The sequence below is a fragment of the Pinus tabuliformis genome, chromosome 9 (assembly GCF_031772625.1).
Source record: "Pinus tabuliformis cultivar Carrire ecotype Pingquan chromosome 9, CPIR1, whole genome shotgun sequence".
Taxonomy (NCBI): domain Eukaryota; kingdom Viridiplantae; phylum Streptophyta; class Pinopsida; order Pinales; family Pinaceae; genus Pinus; species Pinus tabuliformis.
The window spans coordinates 1,259,937,372-1,259,963,460 of NC_142307.1; positions in this window are offsets into that span (position 1 = coordinate 1,259,937,372).

The window sequence follows — 26,089 nt, forward strand, 5'->3', positions numbered from 1 at the left end:
TTGGAATTTTTGCATAATTGATTATAAGTGTCATACTATGGTTTGTTAATATTCTGAACAAATTTTTAAGTAAAATGATTAAATTGGTTTAGATGTACACTCCAACATGCACATGCAAAAAATATAACTAATTAGGTCACACATAAAGCTAATGGCATTTATGAAGTCTTGCAAAACTAAAAATCAACGTGTATCCTAGGGTTTAGCAAAGAAAATTACCTTAAGATGTTGAAAAGAGCATCGAGGTCCACCAAGATTTGTCGTAAATCTCTATAGAGGAATCCCAAAAACTGTAAAACCAAGGTACAAATTATAAATTTCTTTGATCACAATCCAACAAAATTCAAATAAATTACATGAAACACCATTTAAAGAATTTGTATCCCAAACAAAATGGGTAACTACAAAGAATTATTTCTCATAAAATGTAATAAAGCATCTAACTTACTGAAGTTTTGATTTCAGATTGTCACTTTTCTTCTCATAAAATGTAATAAAGCATCTAACTTACTGAAGTTTTGATTTCATATTGTCACTTTTCTTCTCATAAAACGTAATAAATCATCTAACTTACTGAAGTTTTGATTTCAGATTGTCACTTTTCTTCAAGTTTTTATTTTTTAGTGTGAGAATGTATTTGGTCATTGAATACAATGGACCTATATGTTATAAAATCTGATTTTAGTGCCAGCGTGGACTGAGGATGGAATGTTATTCTTTGGTTTGGAAGTGGAACCTACCTTTCACGATGGGAATGGATAGGGTATTGGTAGAAAATTGGTTATTCATTATGATATAAATGTGTTTTTTGATTGCCTGTGGGTATCATTCTAACAATGATAAATTGAAACTCTGGGGCATCACACCTGCTTCATTGCCAAACCTGAAAAGGTGCTTGTGTCTAGACAGTTTATAAGTTCTAGAGAAAGCAAAGTTTGTTAGGATGCTTGTTATCATGCAAAAAACAAGTTATATGGTACTAAAATTTCTTCCTTGAGGTCAAGTAGAGATTTGACAATAAGCTATTTGAAGCTCCATGCCCAAGATATTTTAAAGAAGATGTATAAGTGTCAAATGCCACCATTCCAGAATTGGAAGTACCAAAGGAATCTCAATTCTAAAAGCATTTCATTTTTGAAGAACTTCCATAGTGATAACAATAACATCCTGCAAAAGATCCTAACATGCATCCACACAAACAAATCATTCAACAAGCAAGATGTTAAGTGCTAGAATAATGCAAAAGATTATGAGAGATGCTCCAGAAATGGTTTTGATCTGCCATGTTATAGTTGATATACCTTGGTAATAATCAAGTAGAAGTCAAGTGGAGGATTTCTCATGTTAACACTATTGAGTTTTGGTATGAATTGTGTAAAAATATTTAATCTGACACATTTTGCTTGAAGAGTTCACTTCTTTGATGATGAGTGAAATTTTAACTTGAAACAAGTTAGATTAAAACATCTTCACAGTCCCAACTAAAAACTTAGATAAAAGTAGTGGTAGTTATATTAGTAATAGTGTTGGTTACAATAATTAATCTTCACAAATAGTTATAAAATTATGACCACTTGCTAAGTTATACAAGAGAGAATATATGCCTTGGCTCTCATTGTTAGTGACCCTACATCAGTTGACCTATATGGATTAATTAAATAAAAGTTTCAACTTCTGCTTGCTTTCCCATTATATGGGACTTGTCAGTCCTGACGAAATGAGTGGTTGTGGACCTTGAAAGTACACCATATAACAAAATTGTGGTTGTTTTTTTTTTCTCAGTAAAAACTAATTCTATTAAGAGGACGTATGTACAATAAGAAGTTAAAACCAAGAGAAGCAAGAACACAGGAAGCCGGAAAGGATAGGCGATCCACCTCGGCCCCTAAAAGAAAATGAGAAGACAACAGTGCAGAGCAAGAAGAAACAAGAAGAACAGAGGAGCCAAAGCAGAACAAATAATTCTACCCAACATGTGTAGAATCAACTATTCAACATTTTTTCCCTTTCTTTTTACCAACTTTGACCCAACCATGAGGACTCTACTGAGCTGGCATGATTTGCAAACTGAGCAGAGCTGACAGAGAGGTCTCCTTGTCTGAATCTGAGGTGGAGGGTTCAAGATTCCTTTTCTGTGAGATTGGAGGGATAGACGAATCCATAGGACCAATCAAGGCTGGATCATGTGCCAGCTTTGCTTCCATTCCTTCCTCATCCTCTTCCTCTTCATCCGAGCTGAAATCAAAATCGTCCATGGGAGGAGGATCATGAGGCTTCCAGCTTTTGGATTTCTTCTTAGGAGTGGCTTTCTTCTTTTGAGCAGGAATTGTGGGACAAGAGCTCTGAAGGTGCCCTGTGTGATGGCAATTTCGGCAGTGAAAGGCTGTGTTCTCATAATCCAAGGTCTGTGTCCAATGGAAGTCTCCAATTTTGAGATTGATCTAATCAGGGAGGTCTTTTCTCATGTCTATTTCTGCATAGATTCTGGCGAAGGTGTATAAGCCCTTTTCCCCTTTAGCGATGTCTGTGTTTAGAAAGTGGCCTAGAGAGTTGCTGATCCCTTGGAATACAACAAAGTGCCATAGATGCACCGAGAGATTAGGAAGTCTGACCCAGATGGGGAGCTTGGTGATGATTGCTGTAGAGGGATTGAAATCTGGGAACCAAGGGGTGAGGAATAAACCTGCTGAGCCCCAAAACCATGGGCCTGCAGTTAAAGCTTTTTGGTAGTCCTCACCGAGAGCAAACACTACAATGAAGAAGCCCTTTGAGCATAACAAGACCTTGCAATTGTTGGTCCAGTTAGAGTGAATCCATTGGTAGAGGTTTGTTGTGCGAGGCCATAGCCCATTGAACCTGCAAATAATGGTATGCTCTGCAAACTTTTGGGTTTGCTCATCCAACGTTGGATGCCTTATTTCAATGGAGGGGGTTTCCTCCAGTTTGTCCACCAAAAAAGGCTTGGGAGCCTGAATTGGTGGAGTTGTTTTCTTAGGCATCTGAGCATGGACAGCGTCTTTGTATGAAAATGCCTCAGCTGAGGATGACTATCCAACAACTCCCCCTCTCAAACGAAGGGTAAAAATAATGGATAAATATCCTCAAGTTGTTTACCTTCATGGAGAAGTCATTGAGCTGCAGAGGCCACAGGGAAAATTTTAAGAACCCCCCCTAAATTTATAAATATAATAAATGGGCGAATCTCCATGGTACATAGGAAAAATGGAAGGCGATTTTATCAATAATATAATATGTATATATAATTTTTTGGCGAATCTCTCACCAGGCATGGCGAATATTTTACTCAATTATAAAATCTTGTAAGATCTTGGCGAGTCTTTCACTAAATAATAAAACTTTGTAAAGTCCTAGTGAATCTTAGCATAGGCTACATGATGGTTTAATTCCCCCATTTAAATAGGCTACATTCCAGGTGAATACCATGGGTCAATACCATGTGCCATTTTGGTGAATACCATGGTCAATACCATGTGCCATTTTTATTTTTATTAATTCTAATATTAGGGTTAATAATGGTTTTTTGCATGGTATTAATAACAATTTAGTCCATGGTATTTGTCCCATAGTATTTTGGTCATAGGTTTCACCTAAATATAACCCATTTTTTGAGTGTTCGTAAATGTAAGGTGACTTATGGAGTAAATATAAAAAAATGTTTTATTTGTTTACCATACCTCTCGTTTATTTATATTTTTATTAATTTACCATACCTCTTTTACAAATATGGTATTTGGCCCATAGGATTCACTTAAATAAAACCTCTTTCTTGAGCCTTCATAAATAGAACGAGGGTTATGGACTAAATATAAAAAGAGGTTTTATTTATTTATGATACGTCTAGTTTATTTATATTTTTATTTATTTACCATACCTTTTGAGTAAGTATAAAAAGACGTTTTATTTATTTACCATACCTCCACTTATATTTTTATTTGTTTACACCCTTACAAGTATATAAGGTGACTTATGGAGTAAATATAAAAAATGTTTTATTTATTTACCATACCTCTCATTTATTTATATTTTTATTAATTTACCATACCTCTTTTATAAATATGGTATTTGGCCCATAGGATTCACTTAAATAAAACCTATTCTTGAAAATGGGTGAATGGATTCATTTAAATAAAACCTATTCTTGAAAATGGGCGAATGGAAGGTTGTAAGTCCTAATTTCAAGGGATAAATTTAACTTTTTTACCCTCTCCCTTAAAATAAGGTGGGCTATTTGAGGTGATTTGTAAAAATGTACTATGATACAAAATATTCGCCCACTAAAACTTTAAAACCCCTTAATTTCGCCAAAGGGTGAACATTCGCCCCTAAAATTATCCTTGGCAGAGGGAATCCCCAACTTGAGTTCCAGAGCATGCTTGAGGTCCTGCACGAGGTTTGTTGAGCTCACCCATTGTAGCAGAGTTTTGCCAAAGATGAGCATGATCTGGATCTTGAACGAGGCAGAGAGATCAAACCTCTGCTTTCCTCTGCAGATCTGTGACGAGAGGAGGCTAGTGCTTTGAAGGGCCTTCATTTCCTGAACTTTCCGCAGGGGTTTGTGAGGAGATGAGGAGAGAGTCCATAGTTCATTGAGTCTTTCATTGTGTTCCACCCAAAAGAGCTTCCAGGTGCTCCATCCAGGCAGATCCAGGAAACTGAAAGAATTCTGAAGAATAAAAACAGAGTATCGGCTATTCTGGGGGGCTAGAGAAGGTACTAATAGTGATGAGCGGCCTTCCAGAGCATAATGTTTCTTCCCAACAGCTGCCGCCTGAGGAGAAACGTGAGTATATTTTGCGTGTTCATCCTTAGCCGTTGCATCTGCAGACTGATGGGGGCGGCTGTTACGAGATGCAGTAGCAAAGGGCCAAGATCTAGCTGCCCCAATGTCCAGAGCGGAACAAATTAGAGGGAGGAGCTCTCGGAAGAGATTGGAAAACATGCAGATCAATATTGAGGTGAGAGGCTAACAATCCATGACTGAAGCGCGCATATCCAACATAGGCAAGGCCGAGCAGAGGCCAGACGGCGGCCGAAGGTAAGGAGGCGGCGACGATGCGGCTAGGGTTCATCTTCGGAGCTCGCAGATCCTCGGAGAAACCTCTACAAAATTGTGGTTGTTATAAGTTCAACGTATTTCAATTTGTTTTATTTGTGCAGATTTAATGCCATTGAATTTCAAGATGTAATCAAGTACATGGTGTGCATGTTAGCCGTGCTGACTAAAATATACACCTAGTAAAGAAAGACTAGACAAATACAGACTTGCCTGTTTCGCTAAACATGTAGGATGTGAACATGTAATAAAGGGTATTCTAATTGAATCTCGGGGATTGATTTGAATCATGGAAGGGCTTCATCTGCTTGCAACTGATGTTGCATGGAGCCAAAGTAATGGTCATCTTCTTCACAAATTTAACTGTTGAAATTTTGTTAACATTGGAGACTGGGGCCAAATTCCACATTGGGCAAGTCTCTTGAAGAAGATAATTATGGCATTGAATTCATCTTTCTGAGAGGACCAAAATCAACCTAAAGTTCATCGAATTTGGTTAAGGAAAAGTGTGTTTTTGAATTTATGTTTCTATCATATAAAATCATCAAGGTCGGCCTCACCTATATGTCGGCTCAATAAGCCCAAAAGTCACGTCTCTTCAACCCCATTGAATTGTATATAAAGAGGTGCCTTTCAACCTCATTTGACACAACTCAAGGGCTCTAATATATCTCTAAGGTAGCCGCAGCTTGAAGGAGCTAGGAGGACAAGTATTGGGTATGTTTTCGGTGTGTTCTTCCTTCCATAGGTTCAATCTTGAAGCAGTATGGCAGCCGTAGGTCAGGGCAGAGAATTTTGGTGAGATTTCTCCTCTATTGAAGGATGCATCTTCTTGTAATCATTTCAGGAGGGCCGCAGGATTTGTGAGTCTTGGACAGGGGGCCGAAAGGCTGTTCTAAGGAGCAGAACAGGCCGCAGTACAAGTAGACATGAAACCTTGATGGAGGTTGTTTGTAGCACAGAACCTTAGATCAGGTTTGCCTAAGGAAGGACCGCAGCAAGTGTCTCAAGATCTGGGCTAATCTACAAGCCCTAACTGCAGATCTTCAACCTCAGAACTCGTCAACTCTTTGACCAGGCTTCACTGCTCAATTTGGGATTGTCTTGGCCTCTTTATAATCAGCAAAGGAAGCCACTTGAAGCAAACCAGGACCGAGCTCATTTTGGAAGTTGGAACCTATTGAGTTGCAGCTTTGAATACTATTATCTACTAGTTAGGGCAAAAATTGTCTGCTATTATTTGAAAACAGAATTGCAAAAAAATAGAATTGCAAACTTGTTTGGGTTGTATATTTGGCACATGGTCAGTGGTTCTAGTCATCATATTGACAAGTCAACCTTGACATTGATTGTAATCTCTTTGTTATAGACATATTTGGGCACTTCAACCCCAAATTCATATGTCCATAAACTAAGGGCTCCTTAAGTCCCTAAAAGTGTTGTTTCATACCCTAAAGGATCATGGTCAACTGAGTACATCATTTCCCAGAAGTTCCGCCTGAAAAACTACTCAGAATTGGCCAAAACTGGACCATACAGACTGCTCCATGGGCAAGGTGTGATGCATATTGACTGCCTAACTGGCTAGGTGCGATGCATACTCAAATGGCTTTCTACAGGGTGAGATGAGCGAGAATAGACAAATGGCAGAGACAGTTTGCAAGGTGGATGATCATGGAATCTTCTCCTGTGACACTTACCTCTCTGAATGCGCCCAGGGATGAGTAAGAGATCATGAAATCTCCAAGTGGAACCAAGAACTATCATTGGAATGACACTAATCAAAAACCTAGAGCTGACTCACAACCTTGCAAGACATCTATAAATGGATCCCTCATCTGAGAGATATAGGAGCTGGAATTTTGTATTTTTTAAGGAAGTGTTGTTGGTTTATTGGTGAGAAGAGACATTGCATTGTTGGGTGATTTGCTTGTTTATGAGGTGAAAAGGGCTTCTACAACTGGGAGGATGATGCTGGATCAGAAATCTGGGTTGTAATCCTCTCTTACATTACTATTAATAAAGTTCTTTGAGTTTTCCTCCATATGATCTCGTATTTGTGAATCTTATTGTTTATAAATGCAATATTATGGTCAATGTGTTTCTGATTCCGCATTGTTTATGATGTTTTAGATAGAGATGCTTTGATAGTTTGCTGTTACTTTGACTCTATAGAAGCGGGACAAGTAGGAGAGGAGTGGAAAATTCTATCAAGAAAAGGAGAAATCAAGTTAGGATCAAAGCAGAAGATCCAGGTTGGTCCTCTTTTCTTCTCTTCCATCTATCACACTTAAAGGAACTCTTGAAAATCTTTCGTTGTTTGTTTCTAAGATAGCTACTCGTCTTAGTGGGACTAGCAGTTCGAATCGACACTAGTTTTCCCTGAAACACTCTTTCTCTCTTTCTCTACTGAACATTTGATATTGATAATAAGAATATTTGATTAAGGGTTTTCCCCATCTAGGGGTTTTTCCCTAGCTTGTGCCAATTATTGTGTTCTCTTGTCTTGGCTTGTCTTTTGATTTGATCATATGTTCTTTCTTAAGTTTTTATCAATGTAATAATGATTCAGTGCTAATGAAAGTGAAATGGACTAAAAAATGGGCTAATATAGAATTTGAAGTATCTATCTTAAGTAAGAACATGTCATCCTAAACTCAACATGGTATCAGAGCTCAGGTGAGGAAAAGCCCAAACAAGAGTGAAAGAGAAAGCATCACTAAGTGAAGTTTGTTGATCAACAGCAGAAAGAAGGATGAATTTTTTGTTTTGAATAAGAAATCAGAGAAACCTTGTACTAGACCAAGTCTCCACAAGGTCTGATTTAGAGCTCCTTTCTCTTGAATAATATGTATGGAAATAGCCACAGTTGAGGTTGCAGATCTATGGTTTGTCAGAGTTTCAGAGAGGGATGAAAAGAAGGTCAGTTTCATAGTAGCATACCTAGAACCAAGTTCCTATTTCAAGTCAAGATCCAAGTGCATTATTTCAGAGCATTCTGATCAAAGTGAATGGTCCAAGACAGAGAATTCGATTATCTCTAAATATTTGCAGTCCTAGGATGCTAACGCACAACAAAAAAAGTTTTCTTTTGTTTTTCTTCTAGACCAAGGAGCTGTATATTTTGCAGACCTGTATTTTGCTGAGGTGTATTCCTTTCTCTTGTTGGTAAAGAACCGAAGTATTTTGAGGACATCCTCTTGTATATCCCAGACTGAAAAATATCAAGCAGTCCAATTGGGATATGGTCATCCTTGAGGTATAAGAAAGAAGTCTCATTGACAAGCCCCAATTAGGGCATCAATTGCAGAACACCGAAGTTTTTTTTATTTTGCAGACCTAAAGACCTAAGACATAGCATAATTCTCTTGTTTATGGGAAACTATTCTGCAAGGTGAAGAACGAAGTTTGTGTCTAATCTCTGTGGGTTTGGATCTAAGAATATTCTACAGGTCTTGAAGGATTGTTACAGGTCTCTTAAGCTAAGTCTCATCTTCTGTAGGTTTAATGCAAGACTATATATGACATCATTCTTGTATAGTTGTGAAGGATCTGTGACAATTCTTATATATTGTCTGGGTAGCAAAGCGTTTGGGGCACTGATTCGAAAAAGAGCTTGAAGATTCAGGCCACTAAAAGGCATTCTCCAAGCTAGGCCTTCATTGCAGAATTTTTTATTGAGAATCATCGTGGAAAGTGATTATCTACCTACAAAAAAGTAAGAGACATGTTGATGTCATTCTCTTGAAACTTGAATAAACAATTCCTAAAGAAAGCTATAGTGCACTTTTGGTAGAAGGAAAAATTGAAGGCTCATCTCAATGACTGTATATGTATCCCTGATACGGCCTTTACAGTAAAGAGACTTAAAGGATAGTTGCAATATTATAGCTGAAAAGACTTCATCAATATTTGTAGTGTTACTACAACAGGTCAAGCATCCTTTCACAGTAGTAAGGGAAGAGCAAATTCATCATTTCCCTACAACAATTGCTTAAGACTATCAATTTGACACATCACCATTGTGATAGTAACCGTTTGTATGACAGTAATCCTAAATTTTTCATGATAGTCCACCTGTGGGTCTAACTAAAGAATACCTGCGGTAAGGAAGTTCTGAAGATCACACTGTTTCGCTAGCACAAAGATCTTCTAGAGTTTGCTGGCATGGTATTGAATGAGTGGTTTGTAGATCAAGGCCATCAACCTGAAGGGATCCATAAAAGCATCAACCAGCCTAATCCTTGTGATGTACTATTGATAGCAAGATGCTTCAAGTACAAAAAGGATCATTACACTTGAGGTGTAATTATCATTAACACATACAGAACAAAGAATAGTAGGCAAGTTGTTTCAGATGCTTTTGATTAATATATAATTCTAGACCAGAGCCTTTAAGTTTAGAGACGCTAGAGGCTCCACTGGGAGTGTTCATGACAATAATCAATAAGACAGTATCTTTGACTTTAATGTCTATAAGAACTTGATGAGTTAAGCAATCAACAAAAATGTTTTTAAATAGAGAAGTGTGGGAGGAATGGAGGAGCATTGACAATAATAATTTAAAGAAATGATGGTGGTATTTGATGTAGTGAATTGTAGCAATAATCGAAGGAGCAATGATGGTGCATGGAAGCAAACATTTACATCTTTATCTAGCAGCTGGAGGAATGGAAGTTTATGCAACACCTTTATATTGGTACCCTTGAGTATCCTTGGAAGTCTAGCAGCTAGGAGAAAAAGTGCATGGCACTTTTGGAGATATTCCTTATAATAGCCCTTATTAGCATGAAAACATATCAAATCCTATGTCTTGAAAAGCATGATAAGCTGATGGAACTGTGAGGACCTTGATCTTGACATCCTGATTATGTTATTGAGCTCCTTGATGCATTAACCAAAGATTTTATGAAAGACAGACTTATGAATATGGATGCCTAGATATCATGTACTGGGTAATTTAATTCAATGGTCATCGTCATCTAGCAAAGGAGGATAATGTAGCTATTTCTTCATTTTGGTTGAAGAAGGACCATGATGATTCTACAAAGCTTTCTTTGTGTTCTGAGGTAAGCTTCTTAGAAGTTTGTTGTTGCAAGTGCCTTATGGAAAGTCTCTCTCATAAGAAGCTCATTAAGCAAGGCTTCAGAACACCCGGTAGTATATCCCGATGACTCTTCCTGCCTGATGTTTGTTGACAAAGACAAGCCATGGCAGCAAATTATGGTTGATGACTTTGTCACATGGACCTAAGGAAAAGGGTCAGGTTACAGATGGCTCGGTGATTATGCTTTGGCATTGTCACTTTCCCTATATTCAGAGGGAGTTATGGACAAGCCATGTTGATTGTAAAGATGCAACTATTGATGATGTTTGATTGATGACCCTCTCATTTATCAATGTAAGAGGGAGTTGACCTTTAAAGTCAAGATGAAAGACCTAGCCATGTTGCACTATTTCCTGCACTTAAAGGTCTGATGAGTTGGAAACGTTGCAAGTTTTCTTATGTATATCTTGTGGGATCCCTAGTATTCTTGATAAACACCATATTAGTCATATGCCTTGCTATGAAGACTCTGAGTCAATCTATGGATAAAGCCTCATATATTGGATATTCTGATACTGGCTCGGTTGGCAGTGTGATGGATGGAAAAGCACATTCAATGTTGTATCTCTTGATTTGGTTTCTCTAGAAGCACTATTGAGGTTGGATGTATATAGGAGAAAGTATGGCTTATTATGAAGCCAGTTGGTTTATGAAGCTCTTTAGTGAGCCATCTGAGCACGTACTAGTAACCACCATTGTATATTGCAATATTTTTGAGTCGGGTTCATTTTTCAAGGAATCCATATTACACGACAGCTCCAAGTATTGGGTACCGCCTTATTTTGATATGGTACATTGGAGAGCTACCAAGCTCCATCATTGTTGGTTGGATGAGCATATTACTATCATCCTCTTGGTAAGGTCAAGATTATCTTTCTTCAGGGAGAGACTGGGAGTCATGGATAGACCCTACTATGAGGGTCCTAGTTGAACATTGAGCTCTGGGAGCTTCTAGGGGCCTGGGGTGCTTATTGAGCTATGAGCGACCATAGAGTGAGTGGTTCACCTTCCCCTATTGGTGCATTGTGTACAGGGTGAGTCGTTCACCTTCCCCTGTGATATCCCATGGTGGTTGACATGTGTGTAGGGTGAGTGGTTCATCTTCCCCTACTATTGATGACATATGCATAGGATGAGTGGTTCACCTTCTCCTATGGAATATGAGCAGGATGAGTGGTTCACCTTCTCCTGTAGATACCCCAGTGAGAGATGCATATATGCATCTGTTGACATGTCGATGGGACGTGGTTCATCCTTTCCCCACAAGTAGGATGCTTGTTCCCTACGATTTGTGGTTGACATGTCAGTGGGATGTGGTTCATCCTTTCCCCACATGTAGGATCCTTCCTACTATTGTTGTTTTTCATGCATGTAGGATGTGGTTTATCCTTTCCCTACGATGATTGTGATATGTGTTTGCAGGATGTGGTTCATCCTTTCCGTACGTGTGATTATGACATGTGTTTGTAGGATGTTGTTTCCCCTTTCCCTACAAGTGGTTGTGAGCAAGATGTGATATATTCTTTTCCCTGCTGATGTTCTTGCGTCATCCTACCCATGTAGTCTACGACACATGGGAAGTACCTCTCATCTAACCAATGAGTTGGGAAAAATGGTTTGGGACCATAGCACTACCGATGGACGCATGTATTGTCATACTCCCTATGTCTAGGATGAATGATGTTTCTTTAACTTGATCACTTGGGATCGAGTCTGATTCACCCTTTGGTTATATGGACTGACTTTTTTCAGTGGAGAGTGGCAAGGTCTTATGACTCACTCTCAATCAGTTCTTCTTTATTATTCATATCCATGTTCAGCAGAGCAGACCAGAGAAGAGATACTGAGATGGTTCACGATGACACGATGGCATGATTGATGTTGGATGGATTGGCAAGTGGAATTCTCCCTAGTTGAGAGGGAGTGTTAAAATTGAAAACTAGGTCCAAATTCCACTTTGGGAAGGTCTCTTGAAGAAGATAATTATGGCATTGAATTCCTCTTTTCGAGAGGACCAAAATCGACCTAAAGTTCATCGAATTTGGTTAAGGAAAAGTGTGTTTTTGAATTTATGTTTCTATCATATAAAATCATCAAGGTCAGCCTCACCTATATGTTGGCTCAATAAGCCCAAAAGTCATCTCTCTTCAATGTTGAAGGAAATGTAACTAGGCTAGGTCTTCATAAATGTAATTTTGATATTTGTACTTATTCAAGAAAAGAGAAATTATTTTTGTATTATTTGTCAATGAGTTTCTTGCTCATTGAAAATAGGTCAAGCACATTTTGAAGTGCTTCTAGAGAGTCAAAGTCAAATGTAATTGTGATAAGACCATTTGAGGGAATGTTACATTATGTATGACATCATACAAGGTCAAGGGAACACCTCCAAGCATGGTCAAATCCTCTCCTAGCATCAACGTGGTCTCCAAGCAGCAAAACGATGGGTAAAAATTGAATTATAATGCAAACTGTAAGTCGGCCTTAAAAGACAGTCAAGTTGGCCTAAAGAGGAGGGACAAACCTCTATTTATAGAGGTTTTCCACTCCTCATTCAACATGGAACTTGGCTCTGAAATCTGCAAGAAAAGAGAGACAAGAAAGTCGAAATAGGAAGTCTACAAGAGCAGCAAGACAAGAAGACAAAACAACGAAGGTACAGGGTTGTCTTCTAGGGCATCAACAACCACACATGTGAGGAAGAAAGGACCTGTCTACGGTCAAGTACAATAGGAAATCATGATATAAATATCTTTTTTTTTGGGCTAATACACAAGTTCTATTAGGCCTCCCCATACAGCGAAGAAAGGAGGATTGTTCTAGGGTTTCTATCCACATGTGAGAAGACTTTAGAAGTAGAATGTTGCAGACTAGACAGTAGAAAAAGGCAGCATATTGAGAGACCTCACTTGAATGTATAACAAGGTCTATAAGGTCTCCAAGGAAAGTGAAGAAGATCCTCCTTATAGAGAAGAAGAGAATCCATAATATTCTAGGGTTTCCTAACTTAGAACAGTAGAAAAGGACAAAGTACTAAGGAGCAAAAGTGTTGGAAGACAGAGGTCCATGTGCCGGAAGCTATAGTGAAGAAAGAGGATGGATTTGACTTGTGCTTGGAGGATTCTATAGTCAAGGGTCTAGGGTTTGGCAGTTTTTCAAATAAGAAGCTTCAATAAGAGAAATCTTACAAAGGGTTTCCCTCTCAAGAGTGGATAGGGTTTGTCCCTAGCAGAGAGCCAAACTTTGTGTTCTTGCTATTTTTTTTTGGTAGAAGTTTGATGAAGTACACACATATGCACTAATAAGAAGAACAAGAAGCATAAGATAAACTAGAAAAAGTAAAAATACTTCACAAATTGTTATCAAGTCACGGAGAATCATCACAACACTACTTTTCCCTAGATTCTCTAACATTCAACCCCATTGAATTGTATATAAAGAGGTGCCTTTCAACCTCATTTGACACAACTCAAGGGCTCTAATATATCTCTGAGGTAGTCGCAGCTTGAAGGAGCTAGGAGGACAAGTATTGGGTATGTTTTTGGTGTGTTCTTCCTTCCATAGGTTCGATCTTGAAGCAACATGGTAGCCGCATGTTAGGGAAGAGAATTTTGGTGAGCTTTCATCTCTATTGAAGGATGCATCTTCTTGTAATCATTTCAGGAGGGCCACAGGATTTGTGAGTCTTGGACAAGGGACCAAAAGGTTGTTCTAAGGAGCAGAACAAGGTGCAATACAAGTAGGCATGAAACCTTGATGGAGGTTGTTTGTAGCACAAAACATTAGATCAGGTTTGCCTGAAGGAAGGACTGCAAAAAGCATCTCAATATTTGGGCTAATCTACAAGCCCCAACTGCAGATCTTCGACCTTATAACTCATCAACCCTTTGACCAAGCTTCACTGCTCAATTTGGGACTGTCTTGGCCTCTTTATAATCAGCAAAGGAAGCTGCTTGAAGTAAACCAGGGCCGAGCTCATTTTGGAACCTATTGAGTTGCAACTTTGAATACTATTGTCTACTGGTTAGGGCAGAACTTGTCTTCTATTATTTGAAGACATAATTGCAAACTTGTCTAGGCTGTATATTTGGCACATGGTCAGTGGTTCTAGTCATCATATTGGCAAGTCAACCTTGACATTGATTGTACTCTCTTTCTCTCTTTCTCTGCTGAACATTTGATATTGATAATAAGAATATTTGATCAAGGGTTTTCCCCATTTTGGGGTTTTTCCCTGGCTTGTGCCAATTATTGTGTTCTCTTGTTTTGGCTTGTCTTCTGGTTCGATCATATGTTTTTTCTTAAGTTGATATCAATGTGATAATGATTCAGTGCTAATGAAAGTGAAATGGACTAACAAATGGGCTAATATGGAATTTGAAGTATTTATCTTAAGCAAGAACATGTTATCCTAAACTCAGCAAATTTGGATTGCCCTAAGGTTCTGGGGATCATTTTCTTTGATCTGGAAACAAATCTCTCCATTAATTGAATCAAGGTAATATAAGTATGGTTTCCTCTAGACTTTTAATATTTGCATGGTGATTTCTGCACAATCCGATTAAACAACTTATTAAACTCTTATATAGTTTCAGTCTAATTTCCTTTAGAACTACTAAGAGAAACCAATAAGTATCTATTATCTTTTCGTTCTCCCTATTTCTCAAGGAAATCATTTTGAAGGGGGCATGCATCGAATTAATTATCAAGAAATCCTTTCCACCATTCCACAACACCATCCACAAGAGACAATGTAAACAACTTTGTGGTGACACCTAAGTGTCTCGCTCCTCCCATTTTAAATCACACTCCTAATTTTGCCCAATGATACAAGGGAAAAAGAACATTATTTTCTTGGAATGCAAGAATGTTATCAATGGCATTTTCTAGAATTTCATGTGGAGCTTCATTAATTTGAGAGAATTCAAGTGGTTTGTAGATCATATTAGCTTGATATGAAGATTTACAATGCATTGTTGAACCTAGTTTATAGATATGGCAACAATGAAACAACTCGACCTTTAGAAGAAGTTGATCTTGGTCTTCCAAAACACTGGAACCTTCAACAACTTTTGCTACTCTTTGCTTAAGGATATGGCCTCAGAAAATGATGATCTTGCCCTAACTGAATAATTCGACCCCTCTGATAATAAATCCACCTCCAGATAGATTCAACCTCTTCAGAAATATGGTCACAATACTTGATGGGCTTGGCCTTCCAGTAATTGAGTTTGTCCTCCAGATAATTTTGGTAATTTTGAATAGTTTTTGCCTCCAATCCAAATGAACTCGACCTCCTAATAAATGTGCCCTTGGCCGCAAACAGAAACGACACTGATGGGCCCTTTGACTAGCTAAAGAGTAGTGAGGCCTCGGGTTCATTCTAAATTTTCCCTTCTCATCGCAGTGCACCGACCTCAGCTACCTAATCAGGCCAGTTGAACCCGCGACTGTAGGAGTCCAAGGACTTGCAGGAGAGAGATCAGATTCCTTCTACTTACCTACCGTTGTGGGTGTTCAGAACCCCAACATATGCCTCATCTTTGCTCATCTTTGTTGTTGAGGACACGGAGAAGGCACACCTACGCTGCTAGGCTCATGTACCATCGAACGCTAGACCAGTTGAGTATGGTGAATATAGATGGACGATTTTCAGTCACTGAGTTTAGATAAAAAGAAATGCATGACTTGGAGTTTACCTTATAAAAGTGGGGTAGAGCATAACTATACCTACATAAACAAAGGGCTTGAAAGTAGGTACTAGGGGGGGAAAAATGTCGACCTCCATGAATTATGAATTAGAGAAAAGATGTGAAGGTTTCAAAAAGTGAGATAGTTCATTAAAAAGGAAAGATAAAGAGATGGCTTTCCCTCCTAATGGAATATAAAAAAATTTCTTCCCAATGAGATTTAATTTCAAAAAATTTGTTATATATATAAGGTGTTCATTTCAATTTCAAAAATTTCAATAACATATATACAAGGAGTTCATGTTCTATTGTATTCCAATATTTCCCCAAATCCAAAATACAACTAAGAATAGAAGTTAAAGAAATAGGTGAAGAGAGAGTACCCAAAGGCGACACCATCGAAGTAGTGGCTAAGTGGAGTTGTGGCTGATTAGATTTTTGCTTTGTGGAAGCCCAATCAATAATCATAGGAACAATCGCAGTGAGTTCGGGAGCCGAAGCCATCAAGATAGTAGGGGTAGCCGAGACAGTTACAGAAAGGACGGAAGGAGTCATCATCATCGGGACAAATCCTTTCTTTTTCATCTTGGGAGACAAGGGCTTGTACTTTCCTTTGATGCCATGGAACCCCAGTGAACAATTCATAGCATTGTGGGCATGCTTGTGACATCTGGGATATCTAAAGGGGACACCCTCATAGTGTAAATTATGAAGAGAAGTGATGCCTTGATGTTGGAGCTTCATTTCACCCCATAAGTCATATGTGATATCCAAATTTACCAATACCCTCGCCACCTTCATCTCCACAGAGTCTTTGAAAGTGAGGTCAGCCTACAAGCATTCTCCCAGCTTGTTTCCAATTTCCCTAAGAGCTTACTCTGACCATAATTATACTTTTAGTTTTGGAATCTAAACTTAGATAAGGGCCTTGTTTAGCCTCTATCTAAGTGGGATCAAAAAGAGGGGTCCAATGATTAAGCATCAAAAGGGGTGGAGTCGATACTCCAAACCTTATTCAAAGCCCAATGAACCTCTTTAGACTTGTTTAAAAAGAAAATGAGCCAACGTCTTACTGGTATCTAAAAGTTGGTAGTGAGTTGAATGAGCCCCCTACTCCTTTATCATCCATTCTGATATTGTCTTCCCACTAAAATGACGACCACGAGCACAACCCATCAATGAAAACTCATACATTTAAACGACTTCATAAATCTCAATACTGACACCTAGAATGAAGGAGAGTTGGCCCTTCTTTTCTTTAATGGAGGGTTTCTTTCATGTTCTAGCAGCACATGGGGGGTTGGGCTTGGGGGAATGAGTGGGCTTTTACAGAGGAGATTGTGGTCAAGGGATGAGGTTTCAATGAGATTGGTGGGGGGACTACATTGTGAGAAAAAAAGGAATGGAGGTAAGACTGCCAGGTGGAGGAAAAATTTCTAAAGAACTAAAAGGAATAAATCCTTCAAAACCGACAGGTGAGATAGAGAGATCCAGAGGTGAGGAGGGGGCAGAGAGCCCATGGGCGACAAGGGTAGTCAAGTCTGTCAATAAAAACAAAATATTTTTGTCAATGTAGGGCTCTGTAATGGAAATCAGTAACCCATGAGGAGCAATACATGGGGAAAATAACCACAAGGAAAAAATGTTGGTTGGCAGCCCATATGCAAGTAGATTATTAAAAACAGACAAGATGGGGGGAGATGGAAATAAGAAACCCTCTGAGGAATGTAAACTCCAACTAATGGAAGATTCTAGAAAAATCATTGATGCTAGTGTGAGGACTTGAATCTCTAGTTGTACCCATGTCGCTACTTTGAATATAATCCCACCAATGAAAACCCTCTGTGAACGAATCTCCAGAAAGAGGTAAGACCACATCAACAACTAGAGTGATAAAACCCTATACCATGCTTTCTTCAAGCCTCAATCTACCAAGTGGAGCCACAAAACCCTATGTCATGCTTCCTTCAAGCCTTGGAGCCACAAAACCATGTGCCTTGGAGATAATATTGTTTCCATAAAGAAGAGAACCAGAAATAGGCTCATGAATACCATCAATATCTACTAGAAGTGTTGCAATTAAAACAATAATGAATACAAAATCTGTGGTCAATTTGATAGGGGCCATCAAGATGTTGAACCATGCAATGTAGAGATGGTTTTTAGTGCTAGTGTGATCTAGTCACATAAAAGACCTCATCAATTTGTGCTTTGAGATACCGCCAAGATTCAATAAGTAATCCAAAGTGAGAGAATTCGTTGATAAGGTGACCGTGCCAACAACCCTGAGTTGACCCAAAGTAACATCTTATGATCCTTGCACAACTAGGGTTCCAGTTTGAGCATCAAAAGGAGGCACAATTGCATAGGTGGCAACATCTCACATTTAGGGAACTTGGCCACAAATCTTTATGTGTATTTCCATTGAGGGTATCTTTAACATTTCCCAAGGCACAAATCACATATTTGGAGGAATTTTGGATAACTTGTCACATTCCACTAGCTTCATGCATGGAGAGGTGCTCCCATCCTTTAAGAATATTTTGGAGAATTTCATGGAATAGTCAAGGGTCACATGTATAAAAGAAGAATTCCATAGTCAAGAATATGAAAATTGGCATTTGTATCACATGGCATAAAGGAGAAGGACATAGGTGAAGAGTAATCCATTTAGAAACATCTAAAATCTTGTTTATGTCCTCTTTCCAAAGAAGACAGGGCAAAGTCTTTTGTGCATAATATTCGACAGTTGATCCTTCAGATGTAACTAGGGAAGAATGGAAATCAAAATAAATTGCGTAGCATGAGCAACTTCCAAGCTTGTTTCAAGTTCTATTGAAGAGGGTGAAGTTGATGTTATGGGTTCATGCTCTTACATTTCCTTAAGAATTTCCTGATTAAAATTTATTGGAGGGAGCTACTTACTCAGAAGAACTCTGGATTAATCATCCTTGAATTTCCCCCAGATGAAGATTGCTTCCCTTCCAATCCTCCAGAAGGCACCTTACGATCAAACTTATTAGATGTGACTTACGTTCAAGCTTAACAGCTCCAAGAGGGCCTTGAGCTTGGCCTGGAATTCTACAGAAAATATTTAAATTGTTTAATGTCCATTTTCAATTTTAAATTGATGCATTTTGCAGGCAACAAGAGTCTCAACTTGGCTTGCACCTTTGAGACAAAATTGCTAGAGAAGAGGAACTTTAAATCATTATGCCATAAAAAAGTTGTAATAGTTTTCTTAGCTCTATCCTTTCAATAATATGCCAGTATTTTCTAGTTTAAATACTGTCAAGTTAACTATGGATGTCATCCTCCAATGTTCAAAAATAATGAGAAAAATAATCAGAACAATAGGCACAAAGGAAAGTTACCTTTTCTCAAGAATCTCTGACATCCTCTGCGGTGGCTTTTTGATTAGTGAGACATGTTCCACTAGGGTCACAACAACCACATTTGGTACCTTGAATTGCCACAAAATATATGATTCTGATGAATCACTTGTTAGATAGCCATCCTTGCCTCTTGCATCAGTTTCAACCTCTAACTCATCAGTAATGTAGCTTCATAAGGAGTTCTTTGCCCATCAAATTCACGTTCTAATAGGTCTTTTTCTTTTAATTACCCACTGCATCTCATGAATCTGTTTCCATCTACTTTTGCATAATACACATTGTTGTAGTTCCTGTCCATAAACAAAACGAAGTCCTCTGAAATCAATAGGCTGATAGAAAACATTAAAAATTTGAAATTTGAAGCTTGTGCTAAAAAGAAGATGAAAATTCTAGACATATGTTAAACATTGACAACAAAGGTTTCTGTGCCAGATCTTAGAAGCATTAAGCATATCACTTGCATAATTTATAAAGTAATAAAACTGCAAAACATGGCCAAAGCTATGAGATTGTAGAGGATTAGAAACCCTGGCTCACTAAGTTTTTTTCCTCCATGAAAGGTGCTCAACCCATAGCTTCATGGGTTCAAAAAAATGCTAAAGTTTAGATTTGACTGAAATATAAAACAACCTTACTCAGATACCAATAGTAAAGAAAAATGCTTGTGTGAAAGATACAGGGAAAAAATATGAGGAAAACAAAAGTAATATACTAAACGGTTCATTTAAGTCATTTTTTCTTCATTTCAAGGTCTCCAGTAACATTGATATTTAAGGTCTCATTTACAGGTCATTTTCTTTGGCTAGGGATCTCTAATGAATTATAGTATTGAACTTTAACATGGGTTTCCATTATGAAACAATTTTCATTTTCCTAACAGATGTTGAATGAAAGTATCAGTACAAATATTCTTCAAGCTAACATCCCACTCTATCTCCACTACAGAATGAAATTATTTTGAAGTTAATTTCAGATATTAACCAGAGATTTAATCATAATTCATCAGAGAAACCCTAACTCATATTCACCACTAACACAAGTACAACATTGAGCCAAAGAGAAACAGGAAATGACTGTAAACATAAATATGGAACAAGGCACCTTTAGTACATTTCAAGGAAGTTAAAATCTATGGAGGATTTCAAACACTATCCCTAATCATTTTTCATTGTTATCATTTTTTAGATCTTTAAAAATATCCTAAAAAATAGTCACGATTTTTATACTTTTGATTTCTTTGATTTCCTAAAAATATGGAACAGATTTGTATACTTTTGATTTCTTTGTTTTCCTGAAAATAAGGAAACAGGGATAAAAAATTGGAAGTATTACCACCAATAGAATATTAATGGATAACCAAGTCTAAGATAGTCAAATATCATCAAGAAACTTGGCAACAACCATCACACTAGTTATTGGAAGTCTATGTACATTCTGAGAAGTAATCCAAAACCCTGAATTGAGTTGAAACAAGCGGTCGATATACGCATATACAACTACAAAAACAAAGGGACTAAAATGCATATACTTAAAAATTATCTCCAAATATTTCTCAATGCTGATGTCTGGAATTCAAATGCCATGGAAAACCCACAACCTTGGTGGTGATAAGCATTGACTTGAAGATGTTGATTGTCTCTCATTCCTAACCACAACGGGATGAGAGAATTGAAAGGATACAAGGACTACTTGGTTCTGTAGAACTAATATCAGAAGCTAAAAATGAGTATATGTCATACCGAATCCTTCTTGGCAAGATGTACCTCATGACAAAAGCCATTTGTGTGAAAAGATACAAGAATTTATGTTTCAAAGGGATTTTGCTGAGAACAATAAAACATGTAAAGGCTGATGGCATCAAACTCTACCTACCTACCTACATTGTTTCTGGAAAAATTCACATTGATATCTAACAGAAGTGCACCACCAACCTCAGTCACTATCTTTTCCTTTCAAAGAGACCAAACATGGTCAAAGTGGTTTTTTATTTTGTGAGTGGACCCAGAAATACAAATAAAAAAACAAAACAACACAGATAGATTGTCTTCCATAGATAGATGAAATCATAGATTTTTGTTTTACCAAATTTGAGCCAAGATTGCCCAAAAAATGGTTTTTTATTTTTCAACTTCTCATCAAAATGAAACCCAAATGAGATTCAACAAACCATCATAACTACAATAAAATTACTGTATAGCTAATTACAATAAAATTACACTAAAGCTACAACTTGTGATGGGTTGAGAGAGAGTTAAATAAAGTACCCATGGGTTGCCCAATGGTGTACTGGAAGTGGGTCTCTAAAAGCCTGGACACCTCATTACAAGCTCTGACTACTTCAAGAAGTATTCATACAGCACTTGGACCACTACTCCAAATCCTTCCAGGTCCTTGAAATAATCATGGCCAAATCTGAGTCTTTGGTATACCAGCTACTGACCATGGAGGAGTTATCGTCCGTCTGAGGTTTTGGAGACTTTTCATTCTAATAATTGACTACCTCACGCTCATATTCAATATCTATGACAATGGTGATATTGGTGGTATATTCACACTCCTACACCGATGCCTCCGCCTCGGCCTCCCATTCCTACATGCGCCCACGCTCCTCCTGTGAAACGTTGAACCTCATTAGTGCCGTTGCTGCCCTCATTTCCCTCCTTTGCCAATCAACAGGATTTTTGTGAAAAGGTGAACCTCATTGGTGCCATTGCTGCCCTCATTTCCCTCCTTTTTTGATCAACAATATTTTTCACACTCAAGGCTTTTACCAATGGACATGGAAAAGGGTGGTAGACTAGGAATATGTAACCATTAATATTCTTTGTATAATAAGAATTAGTATATATTAGAAATATATAATAAGAATTAGTATGAGTGAAGGGCATAATAAGAATTAGTGTGATAAAAATTAATGTGAGGGAAATGAAGTATCTTATGTTTAAAAATTATGAATTTGGTATCATTTTTTTTTATGTTTAAGGGTTAAGAATTTGGCATTATGTTTTTCATGTTCAAGGGTTATGAATTTGGCATTGAAAAATTACATAGATATTTTCTGAATAATCTTAGGGGTATATAGGATATCAATTTTATTAGGAATTTTTTCACACCATGTATAGGAGTCAAGGAATGTACTATGAGTAGGGGAGGTAAACAAGGGCATTAGGTCTTATAAGAAGCTTTTTAGTATCAAGGGCTATGAGTTAGACTTAAAAACCACATAGATCTTCTTTAATGGATATTTGGTCTTAAGTCGGGATATGGGCATTATATGAGGTATTTCTCACTACATATGGGAGTTAGTGTCTATGTTATGGTTAGGAGAGGAAAACAAGGGCCTTAGTCCCTAAATTAATATTTCTCATGCTCAATTTCCATGAACAAGACCTCTAGCTGGGAATATAGGCATTCAGTGTGTTTCGCATAATAAGAATGGGTCTCATGACCTTTACTATGGTCAAGGAAGGAAATTAAGAAAAGGGACTTAAGTCCTAAATAATCAGTGGTGTTAAAAGGGTTTCAAATCACCACATTAATTATATTCTCTAAGGGAAATTCATTCATTGGCCTCTAGGAGGGATGTGTCTACCATTCAAAGGTTTTACACACCACGATTGGGTCTTGGAGCCTCATCATTGCACCTTAATTAAATTAGGAGGCTTTCAAATCACATATGATGCTTACAAGTGTAGGCTTTGTCAAAATAGGAACATAAGGGGCTTATGCCTTATTTGAATCTTTGATGATTAAGATTTGTGAAGTAGTTCTCAAAGAACCACACATGACCTCTATAGGGGATTTTAGGCCTCCATCTAGGATAAGGGTTCCATTATGAGGTTTTCCACATCATGTATGGGAGTTAGGGCCTATATCTTGGCATGGTATATCTTGGTTAAATACTAGATGTGCATAAGGACTCATGTGCTTGGTATGTCTTGGTTAAATACTAGATGAAATAAGGACTCTTCCATATGGGTACTCGATGTATAGAAGCATGACGGTTGTGCATAAAACCTGGTGATATTGATCAACATCCGATATGGTCTCTTGAAAAATGAAAATGAGCCATGATAACTTTAGAGGGAGGTGAAAATACCTTGATGGATACGATGTTGAAGCTTGCTGATTGATTTCTTTCAGGAACATATTGATTGATGTTTGCAAGCTGAAGAGCGTGGAAGATTGGGCGAATTTGTTCCAACAGCCGGCCTTCCAGATGACTCCAGACCTGGTTGTTGGCCTAGTTTATGTCACCCTCCTTTCTCTAGTGTGGTTGTTCCGTCATTTGTGCTACCTTCCTTGGAGATAAGATCATTCTCCCACCTTTCATGGAGACTCCTTCTCCTATTTAAACTCTCACCATTGCTATGTGCTGCTAGTTTTGGAGTTCTTAGTCTTTGGAGTGGTTGCTGATAGTGTTGTTAGTATTTGTGAGTTTGCTAGATAGGTGGTGTGAGTGTGACAAGTGTGGGATTGTTGATAGCTTGAGGAAGGTTGTGAAGTGCCCTTAATCTTGTGTAAGACTTGTGAGTGAGAGATACTTGTGTTGGGAGATCCATCTTCAAAGAGTGAATGCTTGAGGAACATGCTGGCTGGATCCCTTCTGAGAAGGCTTGTGACGTCAAGACTTTGATTATAAGCTTACTCTTATTTCATAATTAATGCAATCAATGATGTTTTCCTATGTATTGTATGTAATGTACTTGATAGCTCATGACTTCTTGACTTTGTGAGTAAATAGATCATTGTTATTCTGGTTACGTGCTTTGTTGTATTTCCTTTGCATTATTTCAGGTTGATCACTCATTAGGAGAAGGAAGCGGCAGCTGGAGCAACGCAACGGAACTCCATCGACCACCGGTTGAGGTAGGCCTCCAACTATGATTGTTTAAGGAAAGTTATTGTTGATCTGTCCTTGTTTGTGACTAGACCCACTCTAGGGCTAGAGGGGTTGCCTCTGTCCGCAGAGGGAACACTTTCCTGCATCACAAATTAGTGACTCCGCTGGGGAGCTTGGCCTTTGTTCTTACTTTGTTTGCTCTTGTTTTTATTTTTGATTTGGTCTCTTTTGAAGTTTGGGGATTAATTATCAGTCTTTTGAGTTTCCTGGGTTGATCTGGGAAATACCTCTATTTGATTGAAGGGTTGACTGGTTTTGGTTTGAGAGTTTTTGTTCATTTGTCATTGTTTTTGAACATCATCACGGAAAAAAGCCTAACAGTCGCGATGTCATCTCCACTTTGTAGCTTTTTACCCGCGATGATCTCGGGTTGCTAGCTTAATTCCCATGATGACTCTTGAAATCACATCATCGCGGAAAATAGGTGTTTTTCCGTGATCATCTCGGGTTGTCTGTGTAAAATTTGCACTGACATCTCTAGTTGTTTGTCCATCACTAGCGATGGTATCTAAACTAGCAATGACATCTCTAGTTGTCAGTGTACAACTTGCGATGATTCCTGAAAAGTTGTTTTTATAACTTTACCTCCTAAATTCATCAATCTTGCTTATCCCCTGTTGTTTCTTGTCTCTCATTAGCTTGTTTTAATTGCTTTTGGTTAGGGGCACTGTCTCTTTGATTTCATTGAGTGAGTCTTGTGTTTTTAGACCATGTGACCTAGCCCTTTAGAAGTTTCATCGAGAAACCATTTGCTTGGGTTACTTGTCTGTTCAAGGTTCATCCACAACCATCTTATTGATTTGCTTAAGGCTTTTTCACTGCTTGTTTTCTTTCTGGTTTATTGTTAGTGTCGATTATTGAACTAAATTTTTATGTTGCTTCGATTTCTTCACTACCAAGCATAGATCACAATTGTTTGGATCGATCAGTTCACACTTGCTTGTTTGTCTCTTTGAATTCACAAAAAAAATAAATTGAAAGTTTGCATTCATTTAGCATACGAAAGTGAAAGTACATTTGCATTACGAATTTTCATGTTTAAGAAATTGGAAAGTAAATTTAAATCTTTCATTAGTGGTATCGATGCATCGTGAGATTAGTGTATTGATGCATTGTGTTTATTAGTGTTTGCATTCACTTGTCTTGGTTTGGGAATGATCTCTCTACCCTCCTGTTGGTAGGTTTTCATTGAAGAAAAAGATATTTTTTGACTCATTCTAGTTGTATCCTAGGATTTGCTATATACATACGGTAAGGCCTGAAAACTGAAACATAATTCAAGATCAACTTTAAAATGAATTGAATAAACCTAACAACGCATTGGAACATAACGCACACTATTTAGAGGTCTAGGCTAGAGACGTGCTTCGGCGTCGTTAAACCTAGTCACTTTTGTTTCCACTCAAGGTTGGGTGATTCCTCCTTCTGTGACTCAATAGTGGTCTAGCACGGAATTGTGCTCCCATATACCATCGAGTATATGCTGGGAGACCCCACTAAGTTATCATCCTTTATCCATAGGAATCCATGTCTGCCGCCTTACAAGCCGTAACGCACCGAACACAGCATTCGGGAAAATTGGCTGCCGTACGAAAAGTCCTTGGTTTTCATATGACTGCCAAGGTGTATATGCAGTTTTACAGATTTGTCTGGTAAACCTTTTGCCTAGTTCTCCAGAGTAGTCATTTTCGTTCCTTTTCTGACTCCCTAAAATAAAAGGTCCATCTGAGCACTTGTCACTTCAGGCTCATTAAATATTCGAAGGCGACTAGAGTCATCTTTTTGTCCTTTTCTCGACTCTTTAAAGATGAAAAGGTCAAGTTTTGTTCCTGCGTCATAAAATTTACTGCCCATGAAATATTCCTGGTAAAATTTCGATTTCTTGGTTGTGAGAAGAGTGTTTTTCAGGCTCGTTCTCAA